The 11473-nt window shown below is 53.5% G+C and overlaps 1 protein-coding gene across 8 annotated transcripts in view; it reads right to left on the reverse strand.

Moving 5' to 3' along the window:
- KIF1B (kinesin family member 1B) overlaps window positions 1–10846 on the reverse strand; it is a 177897-nt gene extending 167051 nt beyond the window's left edge. For all 8 annotated transcript variants that reach the window (XM_066606579.1, XM_066606575.1, XM_066606573.1 and 5 more), the window contains exon 1: window positions 10688–10846. The gene's annotated coding sequence lies outside the window, so the exon portion shown is untranslated. The remainder of the gene's footprint in view (window positions 1–10687) is intronic.
- Window positions 10847–11473: the final 627 nt, after the last annotated feature.

Here is an 11473-nt window from a genome sequence, read left to right on the forward strand (position 1 = left end):
TTTCAAATCCGATAGGAAAAACATCCTAAACAACAGTCCCTCGCTCACAGCGCACCGCAGAAGAACGAAATAGTAGAAAAAAAATTGTATATATATATATATCCCCCCCCCCCCCCCCCCCACTGTAGACTTTCTTGTAAGCGCACCATTTGTGGTTGAAGAAAAGAAGAAAGGGGGGGGGGGCACACAGGTTAGATCAATCGGGACAGGCGCAAAAAAACATGCCCTGCGGGTGCAAAGAAATCAAAATTTGTGCCATGTCACGCACAGTTGCGCATACGTCCGTGTGAAGCCGCCCTTTCTGTATGTCCATGGGTTTTCATGTAGACTTACCGCACAGAAAACCCTCAGTATTTACAGTCGCAGCAACGTGGATTTTCAAGATCTTTCGCATGCGGCGACCAAAATCGGCAGCAGAAATGGGCACGTGGTGCAGAATTTAAATCCACAGCACGCCAATTACAGCAGCGGACTTTCTGGTGCCGATTCCACCTCTTCAAATGTGGGGTCAATTCTGCACAAAAACCTGCATGAATTAGTGCAGTTTTTGCGCTGCGGATCTACTCCAGAATATCCGCATACTCCGCAGCAAATTCCGCCTTATCTGGACTTAAGCTGCGGCCTTAAAGCAGTGACTTTAGTATTCATGTTCCGACCACAACTTCCGGCTCGTCCAAAGGTCAAAAGACCCCAAACAAACAGCAGCCTAAATCCCGATGACGCCATTCAACAGATCCACAATCAGGCCACAACTAGGCGCCCAGAACAGGATGATCGAACATGGATACATTACAGCCTTCTATATAAGTTCACTTTCAGAAAGTTCGATCACTCGGGGTGCGGGCTATCCACAACTTACGGACACTAGAATGCGGTTGTTCTCCAGCTGCCTCATGATAAGGAGACAAATTCCACCCCGATATCCCCCTGCTGGGTACGGCTCCGGACTCAGAACAATGGAGGAAATAGATCTGAGGGCTGAATGATGAGAATTTCACATGTGTAAATGTTAATATAGAGCAGCGCTCCAGCGATGTGACAGCAGATCGCTGAGGAATGCACAGCGGGAGAAGCGCTGACCACAAGCGCATATTAGAGGACGCACCCAGCCGGGAGCGACTCAACCTGCGGGGATGCCTCCGACCAGCCGGGAGCGACTCAACCTGCGGGGATGCCTCCGACCAGCCGGGAGCGACTCAACCTGCGGGGATGCCTCCGACCAGCCGGGAGCGACTCAACCTGCGGGGATGCCTCCGACCAGCCGGGAGCGACTCAACCTGCGGGGATGCCTCCGACCAGCCGGGAGCGACTCAACCTGCGGGGATGCCTCCGACCAGCCGGGAGCGACTCAACCTGCGGGGATGCCTCCGACCAGCCGGGAGCGACTCAACCTGCGGGGATGCCTCCGACCAGCCGGGAGCGACTCAACCTGCGGGGATGCCTCCGACCAGCCGGGAGCGACTCAACCTGCGGGGATGCCTCCGACCAGCCGGGAGCTCCTCAACCTGCGGGGATGCCTCCGACCAGCCGGGAGCTCCTCAACCTGCGGGGATGCCTCCGACCAGCCGGGAGCTCCTCAACCTGCGGGGATGCCTCCGACCAGCCGGGAGCTCCTCAACCTGCGGGGATGCCTCCGACCAGCCGGGAGCTCCTCAACCTGCGGGGATGCCTCCGACCAGCCGGGAGCTCCTCAACCTGCGGGGATGCCTCCGACCAGCCGGGAGCTCCTCAACCTGCGGGGATGCCTCCGACCAGCCGGGAGCTCCTCAACCTGCGGGGATGCCTCCGACCAGCCGGGAGCTCCTCAACCTACGGGGATGCCTCCGACCAGCCGGGAGCTCCTCAACCTACGGGGATGCCTCCGACCAGCCGGGAGCTCCTCAACCTACGGGGATGCCTCCGACCAGCCGGGAGCTCCTCAACCTACGGGGATGCCTCCGACCAGCCGGGAGCTCCTCAACCTACGGGGATGCCTCCGACCAGCCGGGAGCTCCTCAACCTACGGGGATGCCTCCGACCAGCCGGGAGCTCCTCAACCTACGGGGATGCCTCCGACCAGCCGGGAGCTCCTCAACCTACGGGGATGCCTCCGACCAGCCGGGAGCTCCTCAACCTACGGGGATGCCTCCGACCAGCCGGGAGCTCCTCAACCTACGGGGATGCCTCCGACCAGCCGGGAGCTCCTCAACCTACGGGGATGCCTCCGACCAGCCGGGAGCTCCTCAACCTACGGGGATGCCTCCGACCAGCCGGGAGCTCCTCAACCTACGGGGATGCCTCCGACCAGCCGGGAGCTCCTCAACCTACGGGGATGCCTCCGACCAGCCGGGAGCTCCTCAACCTACGGGGATGCCTCCGACCAGCCGGGAGCTCCTCAACCTACGGGGATGCCTCCGACCAGCCGGGAGCTCCTCAACCTACGGGGATGCCTCCGACCAGCCGGGAGCTCCTCAACCTACGGGGATGCCTCCGACCAGCCGGGAGCTCCTCAACCTACGGGGATGCCTCCGACCAGCCGGGAGCTCCTCAACCTACGGGGATGCCTCCGACCAGCCGGGAGCTCCTCAACCTACGGGGATGCCTCCGACCAGCCGGGAGCTCCTCAACCTACGGGGATGCCTCCGACCAGCCGGGAGCTCCTCAACCTACGGGGATGCCTCCGACCAGCCGGGAGCTCCTCAACCTACGGGGATGCCTCCGACCAGCCGGGAGCTCCTCAACCTACGGGGATGCCTCCGACCAGCCGGGAGCTCCTCAACCTACGGGGATGCCTCCGACCAGCCGGGAGCTCCTCAACCTACGGGGATGCCTCCGACCAGCCGGGAGCTCCTCAACCTACGGGGATGCCTCCGACCAGCCGGGAGCTCCTCAACCTACGGGGATGCCTCCGACCAGCCGGGAGCTCCTCAACCTACGGGGATGCCTCCGACCAGCCGGGAGCTCCTCAACCTACGGGGATGCCTCCGACCAGCCGGGAGCTCCTCAACCTACGGGGATGCCTCCGACCAGCCGGGAGCTCCTCAACCTACGGGGATGCCTCCGACCAGCCGGGAGCTCCTCAACCTACGGGGATGCCTCCGACCAGCCGGGAGCTCCTCAACCTACGGGGATACCTCCAACCAGCCGGGAGCTCCTCAACCTACGGGGATACCTCCAACCAGCCGGGAGCTCCTCAACCTACGGGGATACCTCCAAAATCCCGAGGCATAGCACAGGAGCGCTCTTATTCAGTGTATCAACGTGGCCCCGGGGCCAACGCTCCGCGGATCAATGCGGCCCCGGGGCCAACACTCCGCTGGGGAAAGGGACTTGTTATACGTACAGCGTCAACAATTTTGGACAGCGCTGTCAGGTAATTTGTTTAATACCCCTCCAACAAGCTGGGTACTTATTTTACCGACCTCGGAAAGGATGGAAGGCGGAGTCAACCTTGAGCCCGCAACCTGAACCATGCAGCCCCGGAACCAAACCCAGTACATCAATTCGGGTACAACCCAGTACAACCTTCGGGTCGTGAGCGAGAGCTTAGGACTGCATTCTTCTGCCTTAACACTCTGTGCCACACGAGAACCAAACCAGTAGGTGATCTTCCCAGCATTCATAGCGATAGTAAAACATACCGGCTACCAGCTGCAAACATGTGTGTAATTTCATCACCTAGGAAAAGCCTATCAGACTATCCGCCTAGTCCACCATCTTGGATTTCAAGTGCTAAACTAGGTTAAACCAGGGGATCTGAAGCCAGATTTGAGCAGAGCTCACTGGCTGAACCGAACTGGCCCAACATTTTTCTACTTGATCTTATATCAACTCTTGCTGATCTCAGAACAAGACTTCTGCACAACTACCCCAAGGCCTCCTACACACGGGTGACACACACATCACCGCGAGAAAGAAGGGAGGGGGGAAAAAACAAACAAACAAAAAAAAACGCACCGATATTGCTGCTGTTTCTCATGGTGATACCACGATTTTGTAGCGCTAAAAATTCGCATGTGGCTAAAAAGCCATGCAAAATATAAGCCCTGCCCTGAAAATATGCCCTAGCTGCAGAAAAAAAAAAGTATATATCACCTAGAAGCGCTGTCCCGGACTTCACTGCAGCTTCTTCTTGGTCCCCGACACGCTTCTCCTTTATCTCTTCTCGCCGGGAGATTGAAAAATCCCCGCCTCCTGGAAGCGCTGCCTGTGACTGGCTGACGCTTAGCCAATGACAACCAGCGCTTCCAGGAGGCGGGGATTTTTTAATCCTTGCCCAGAAGAAATAAAGATAAACAATGCAGCGGGCTGAGAGGGAGCTGCAGCAGCGAAGGACAGCGCTTCTAAGTGACGTATGCGTTTCTTTTCCTGCAGCCGGGCTTAGTTTAGGCTTTGATAGTAGGATTTCCTACTGTCAAAGTTGCATCGCACGAAAAATGCGTTTTCGTGCGATGCAACAGAGAAGAAGGCTCCATTGGGAAACATGGGCGACAGCACCCCGTGAGTCACGTGCATATCACTGGAGCCGTGAGATTTGTGTCGGGTTGTTACATGCTACAAAACATCGCATGTGTGGAGGAACCCAAAGGAAAGCATGGGCGTCACATACATGCGATTTGTAGCGATGTCACCCGTGTGAACCAGGCCTAAAACCCACCACTTTAAGTACAAATTCGGAGACGGCTAGAATTATTCCAGGGCGAGTTGGGTTAACGAGAGGTTGCAGACCACTGCGCTATTGCGAAGAAGCTGGCACGCCAGGTATGATGCCGGCCATCTTTGTTTCCAGTCTACTAATTAATTGATGGGTATAAGAAAAGGAACTCCCAGCAGCGATGGGGAATTGTGACCTGTACGGATTATCTTCCTATAATCAGATGTAGCAGAGCCAAGTTTGGCATCACTTAAGTTCAAATGTAGGTAAGTATATTGCGCAATTTTTAAAACAAAGTCGGCTCTGCTATCAGTTCCCAGACCCCTCGCTGTAGCCCCCCCCCCCCCCCCCCCCCCCCCCCGATCGATGAGGTGGTTGAATTAAGGGCTACGTCCTGCGGTGAGAAATCCCATCCCAATATCTCATCAGTTCATGTGCGAAGATCAGAGTTTTGCGATTCCCCTGTCTCCATAGCAACCAACTCCAGCGGGTGGTGACATCATAAGCAAGTATCTGCGTCCGGAAAGAGGGGGTTAATACGAGTCGCAATAGTGAAGTGCGCCATTCCTCACATGCAGGGATTCCTCGCGTCGCCGGCACAGGTGGCATTTAATGTTTCCTATGCGAGACCGCGCTCACCATCAGCGATCAAACAGCAACTGCGATGAAGGGCGAATCAGAATAATCTACGAACTCACACAGATGTAGCAGAGTCGCGTTTGTCACGTCCCTTGAGTCAAGTAATAACGTAGCGCACATGTGAATAAGCCCCTAAGTTACTTCAAACGAAGCGGATGCGCCACAAAGTTTTTGCATGGACTGTCCACACGGAAAATCCGCGGCATTTACAGTAGCAGAAGAGTGAACGCGATTTTCTCGCGGCAGCGCTATAGATCCCATGTATGTGACGCCCAACGTTTCCAGTGGGTTCCATCAGGAGCGATGTTTTGCAGCATGCTACACTGCGAGACAAAGGTAGTAGAGCATAAAAAAAAAAAAAAAATTAAAGAACCGACACGCACCTCGTTCTCTATATGCCCCGCCCACATATAGTACAACGGTAAGAGCCTAAATCCCGGTGACAGGTCCGCTTTACAATCCTGGCATTACATCCGGACTTTACGGCTTCGCCGAGTATTTTTGCTTTCGTTTTTCCAAGCTTATTAAGGAGGCGTGCGCCTTTTATTACATTTGGCGCAATTCACTCCAAACAAACTTTTTTTTTTTTTTTAAACGGGCACATAAAACACGAGTCATAATAAAACCTGGTCATAGTGCAACGTGATTTATACTCCCCACGGCGGAGATGGTGCTGGGCAGAGAGAGCCATCCCTCACGTGACAAGGCGCTGTACAAATCAGCTGACCCGGCTCGGCTACATCGGGAGGCCACATATTATCAAACACAGCGAGTGTTCTAAAAAAAAAATCTTGGTATTTGTATAGCGCCAACTTATTCCACAGCGCTTTCAGGTAATTATTACTTATTACCCCCCCACCAAGCTGGGTACTCATTTTACCGACCTTGGAAGGATGGAAGGCCGAGTCAACCTCGAGCCGGTTACCTGAATCACACGGGGATTGAACTTCCAACCTTCGGGAGCCCCATATACACTCATTGACAAAATTATAAACGCCGGAAAACTCGGCACACAGTTACATCTCAGGCTGATACGGAAATACTCCAGTTGTGATCTGATTGGATGCCGGTTCTTACCACCAGAGACCGTAAACCTGCTCTCAGAGGCTCCTTGTGTCTAGCGGACCTCTTCTGTAGAGATCGTTGACCACTACCGTAGACGCCTCTATGACGCAGAGAAGCCATTATACCCAGTTAACAGACTATGAGGTGCATCATTGGAACAAGAGAGGCAGATTGGTCGCATCGATGAACCGCCCACCATCTAGACCGCTATGACCAAGCTGATGTCAGGAACAGTGGTTGTGCAAAAACACACAAACATGGCGAACAGCCCCCGATGACCCAGACAGACCACAGGTAGAGAGATCCAACAGTCTTGTTGTCCACCATCCAGACACAAGTGGCATCATCATAGATCTTGGACATGGCCCGGACCATGCCCAGGAGCCTAGCAGAAGGACATCTGGTGTCACTGTGCCCATTCCACATCCTGCCATTAACACCCCAACCTTTGTTTGCAGTGGTGTCGTGAACAAGGAACCTAGAATGCTACGGACTGGAACCATCGTCTTTAGTGATCAACCCAGGTTTAGTGTGGGCACTGACACGTGTTTGTGTCTGGAAACCTTGAGGTGAGCGCCTCAATTCTGTCTTTGCTGTGGGGCGGCACACTGTCCCCTGCTGGTGTGATGGTCTGGGGGGCCATCGCATACAACAGTCGGTCACCCCTAGTGGTGGTACGGGGGACAATGACAGCTCAGCGGTATGTTCCGGATATCCTGCAGCCACGTGTTCCTCTCATGGCGGCTTCCAAGAGGCATCAGGGTAATGCCAGGCTGCACACACAAGGGGGTCACAGGAATGTCTCCACTAGGTTCCACAGTTCCTTGGCCTACCCAATTGGCTATTTTATCACTGATCCAGCATTTAGGGGACCCTCTGGGAAACGAACTTTAGCAGTCTACCAGTGTGCGGGATCTAGAGGCCTAGCTGCAACATTTGTGGGCAAATGTGCTGCAGGATACCATACAGAACCTGTATACCTCCATGCCCGACCATATCTCATATATCCAGGCTAGAAACGGTCCAACAGGGTTCTAGAGCCTCCATACCTGACCTATGTCATGTATCCAGGCTAGAGGCAGCCAAACAGGGTACTGAAGCCTCCATGCCTGCCCGTATCACATCTTGTATCCAAGCTAGAGGCGACCCAACAGGGTACTAGAGCCTCCATGCCCAATAAACTTATCTCCCTCTTATTCATGCCACCCGTAACACATCTTGCATCCAAGCTAGAGGAGGCCCGACAGGGTACTAGAGCCTCCATGCCCACCCGTATCAGATCCTGAATCCAAGCTTAGAGGCAGCCCAATGGAGTACCAGAGCCTCCATGCCTGACTGTATCGCCTCTTGTATCCAAGCTGGAGGCAGCTCCACAGGGTCCTAGAGCTTCCATACCTGCTCGTATCACATCTTGTATCCAAGCTAGCGGCAGCCCAATGGAGTACTAGAGCCTCCATGCCTGCCTGTATCGCATCTTGTATCCAAGCTGGAGGCAGCTCCACAGGGTCCTAGAGCCTCCATGCCCACCCATATCACATCTTGTATCCAAGTTAGAGGCGGCACAACAGGGTACTAGAGCCTCCATGCCCACCCATATCACATCTTGTATCCAAGTTAGAGGCGGCACAACAGGGTACTAGAGCCTCCATGCCCACCCATATCACATCTTGTATCCAAGTTAGAGGCGGCACAACAGGGTACTAGAGCCTCCATGCCCACCCATATCACATCTTGTATCCAAGTTAGAGGCGGCACAACAGGGTACTAGAGCCTCCATGCCCACCCATATCACATCTTGTATCCAAGTTAGAGGCGGCACAACAGGGTACTAGAGCCTCCATGCCCACCCATATCACATCTTGTATCCAAGTTAGAGGCGGCACAACAGGGTACTAGAGCCTCCATGCCCACCCATATCACATCTTGTATCCAAGTTAGAGGCGGCACAACAGGGTACTAGAGCCTCCATGCCCACCCATATCACATCTTGTATCCAAGGTAGAGGCGGCACAACAGGGTACTAGAGCCTCCATGCCCACCCATATCACATCTTGTATCCAAGGTAGAGGCGGCACAACAGGGTACTAGAGCCTCCATGCCCACCCATATCACATCTTGTATCCAAGGTAGAGGCGGCACAACAGGGTACTAGAGCCTCCATGCCCACCCATATCACATCTTGTATCCAAGTTAGAGGCGGCACAACAGGGTACTAGAGCCTCCATGCCCAATAAACTTATCTCGCTCTCATTTATGCCACCTGTAACACATCTTGCATCCAAGCTAGAGGAGGCCCGACAGGGTACTAGAGCCTCCATGCCCACCCATATTATATCTTGCATCCAAGCTAGAGGTGGTACAACCGGGTTGCTAGAGCCTCCATGCCGTCCGTATCACATCTTGAATCCAAGATAGAGGCGGTACAACAGGGTACTAGAGCCTCTATGCCCACTTATATCACATCTTGTATCCAAGCTAGCGGCAGTACAACAGGGTACTAGAGCTCCATGCCCAATAAACTTATCTCGCTCTTATATTATAATCATCTACTTACATCATTATTACAGTCACACATATAAAGTTTCATCCGATTCCACCAACTCCTTCCTGGTGCGTTACTTTTTAGTCACTGACTATATATCATATACACCCCCCATCACATCACATTCCTCAGTTCGCTCCTTGCCAGATCTAAAGCCCCCCAGATCCCACTCATCACATCTGCGGCACATTCATGCCCTGCATTATTTATAGGTGGCGGTACACGTCACCGGGCCGGCGGTAGGAGCGTCAGTAGTATCTGACAATCATCACAGAAGGCCGGGGCCACGCAGAGCTGCCATCTTGGGCTCTCACTTAATATGGCTGCTGGAGCTGATGAATCCGGGCCAGCAGACATCTGTAAAGCTCATTTGGCCGGAGAACACAGGCTGCTCAGATGTCGGCGCACGCTGCAAGAAAATATGGATCAAGGGGGAAAGAAAAAAAGGCAAGCGTGCAACGTATCCAGCGGAGGAGGAGGGGGGTGGGGGCACTGGGATATAAATATCAGAGCTATTAATGGAGCGTGGAAGGGTTAATATATACAGAGAATGACCCCCATCTCTGCATGACAAGCTATGAAGGGGTTAATACATTAGACTGAATCATGGAATGATTAAAGTGCTACCCCTCCCCAAATCATATACTCATCACTGTATCATAAGGGGTTAATACAGTAGAAATGGGGATCCTTTAACATTGGCCATGAAGAGGTTAATACATCAAAAAGTAACACCCGCCACCAACCGAAAAAAAGGTGTCCTGTAACCCTCTCAGGGGTTAATATGTCACTAAGCTTTCACAGCGAGGAGAACGTACCATGAAGCCGCAGACGCCAGTGATGTGCCCGTATAGAGGGGCAGATATATAGGCATCACACTGACTAATAATGTATAGAAGGCCCAGAGGAGGCGGCAGCACTGCAGCGGGGAGGGGGAGGGGGGACTGTAATATATAATATCATCCATGAGGTCATAGCCACAGTACAGACTGGATACACACACCTATAGATACAATGTAACAATACATCTACTACAGATACAGTGTAGCCAGGCATCAGGTCTGTATATGGAGCAGATGCCTTGTTACAGTATATCTATAGGGGCGGATACGGCTTATCTATACATGTGGGTATGATACAGATGGCTTTAAACACCCCATCTATAGGGGTATTTATAATACAGATACCATTGCTACACTATCTGTATATAGTAGGTGCCTGGTTACATTGTATCTATATGGAGCAGCAGGCTTGTTACATTACACATCCCTATAGATACAATGTAGCACCCAGTATATGATGCCAGGAGAAGGGTTTTAGGATGCCAGTGTACAATATGATGCCAGATCAAGGGTATAGATTGCCAGTATGAGGGTATACGATGCCAATATACAGTATATGGTGCCAGTCTAAGTGTATATGATGTCAGCATGCAGGTATACGCTGCCAGTATAAGGGTATATGCTACCAGTATACGCTCCAATATATGGGTATACGATGCCAGTATAAGGGTATATGCTACCAGTATACGCTCCAATATATGGGTATACGATGCCAATATACAGCTCACATTCGATCTCCCCGCACACAGGCTGCAGTACAATAAAACTTCCCCATCCAAGGGCCAGACTCCTATCGTGACATAGCAGGAGTATCAGGACACAGAGGTGACGACAGCCTCCTCCGGGATCAGCTGCTGCCCCGCAGTGACGTCACCTGATGTCACCCTGTTGTGCTCCAGTCAGAATGCCACACCCCAACCACAATCCAGCTTCTCTCCAGCGATAGGACGAGCTGTCGCGACTTACCGTGGACTGGGACAGTCATCCAACGGAAGGGAGCCCCGCCATGGAGATACCGGGGGCAGCTGGAGGACTAAGGCCGGGGATGTGTTGTAGAGTGAGGATTTCCTGCCCCTCCCGGGCCCCGATGCTTCCTCCTCGGCAGTCTAGCTCTAACTGAGGCCCCTAGACCGAACGGAGCCAGCGCCGGGACACACGTCCTGCGTCACGTGACTGACAAGGGACTGCAGCCAATAGCGGAGCGCGGTTCGCAGACAACCCCCAATCAGATTCAGGGAAGGAGGAGGGGGCGGAGAGTTGGAGGTGACGTCGGTGGCTGCGGAGGATGAGGATGCGTCTTACTGCGGCCCTCTAGCGGTGAGCCTGAGAGGTGCAGGAGAGCTGCAGCATCAGCACCAGAGGCCCAAGGAGGAAGAGGCCGGAGGAGCTGCAGCAGGAAGACATCAGTGTGTCAGGTGTCCCTGCATGGGGAGGACATGGCAACTACTGTGGTGGAGCACAGGACCAGTACTGCACGACTGCTGGGCCCATACACAATGACCTCCAATTAGGACTGCAAGCTGGCACTACAGTGTGCCCACAGGTGCCATGCAATAAATCACTGGCTACCGCATCGGGAAATGCTGCAACATGAATCACGCTTCTGATGTCCAAGTATTTCCGGAGGGCAGGCCGGAGGGTTTTCTTGCATGGCACCTTTTTATGGATGTGCACAATGGACGGTTGTCACCCCAAAACACCAGCCAAGGTTAAATGGGCGTGGCTTACCACGACGTATGATTTACCGCCATT

This window comes from Eleutherodactylus coqui, chromosome 6 (genome assembly GCF_035609145.1).
Source record: "Eleutherodactylus coqui strain aEleCoq1 chromosome 6, aEleCoq1.hap1, whole genome shotgun sequence".
Classification (NCBI taxonomy): domain Eukaryota; kingdom Metazoa; phylum Chordata; class Amphibia; order Anura; family Eleutherodactylidae; genus Eleutherodactylus; species Eleutherodactylus coqui.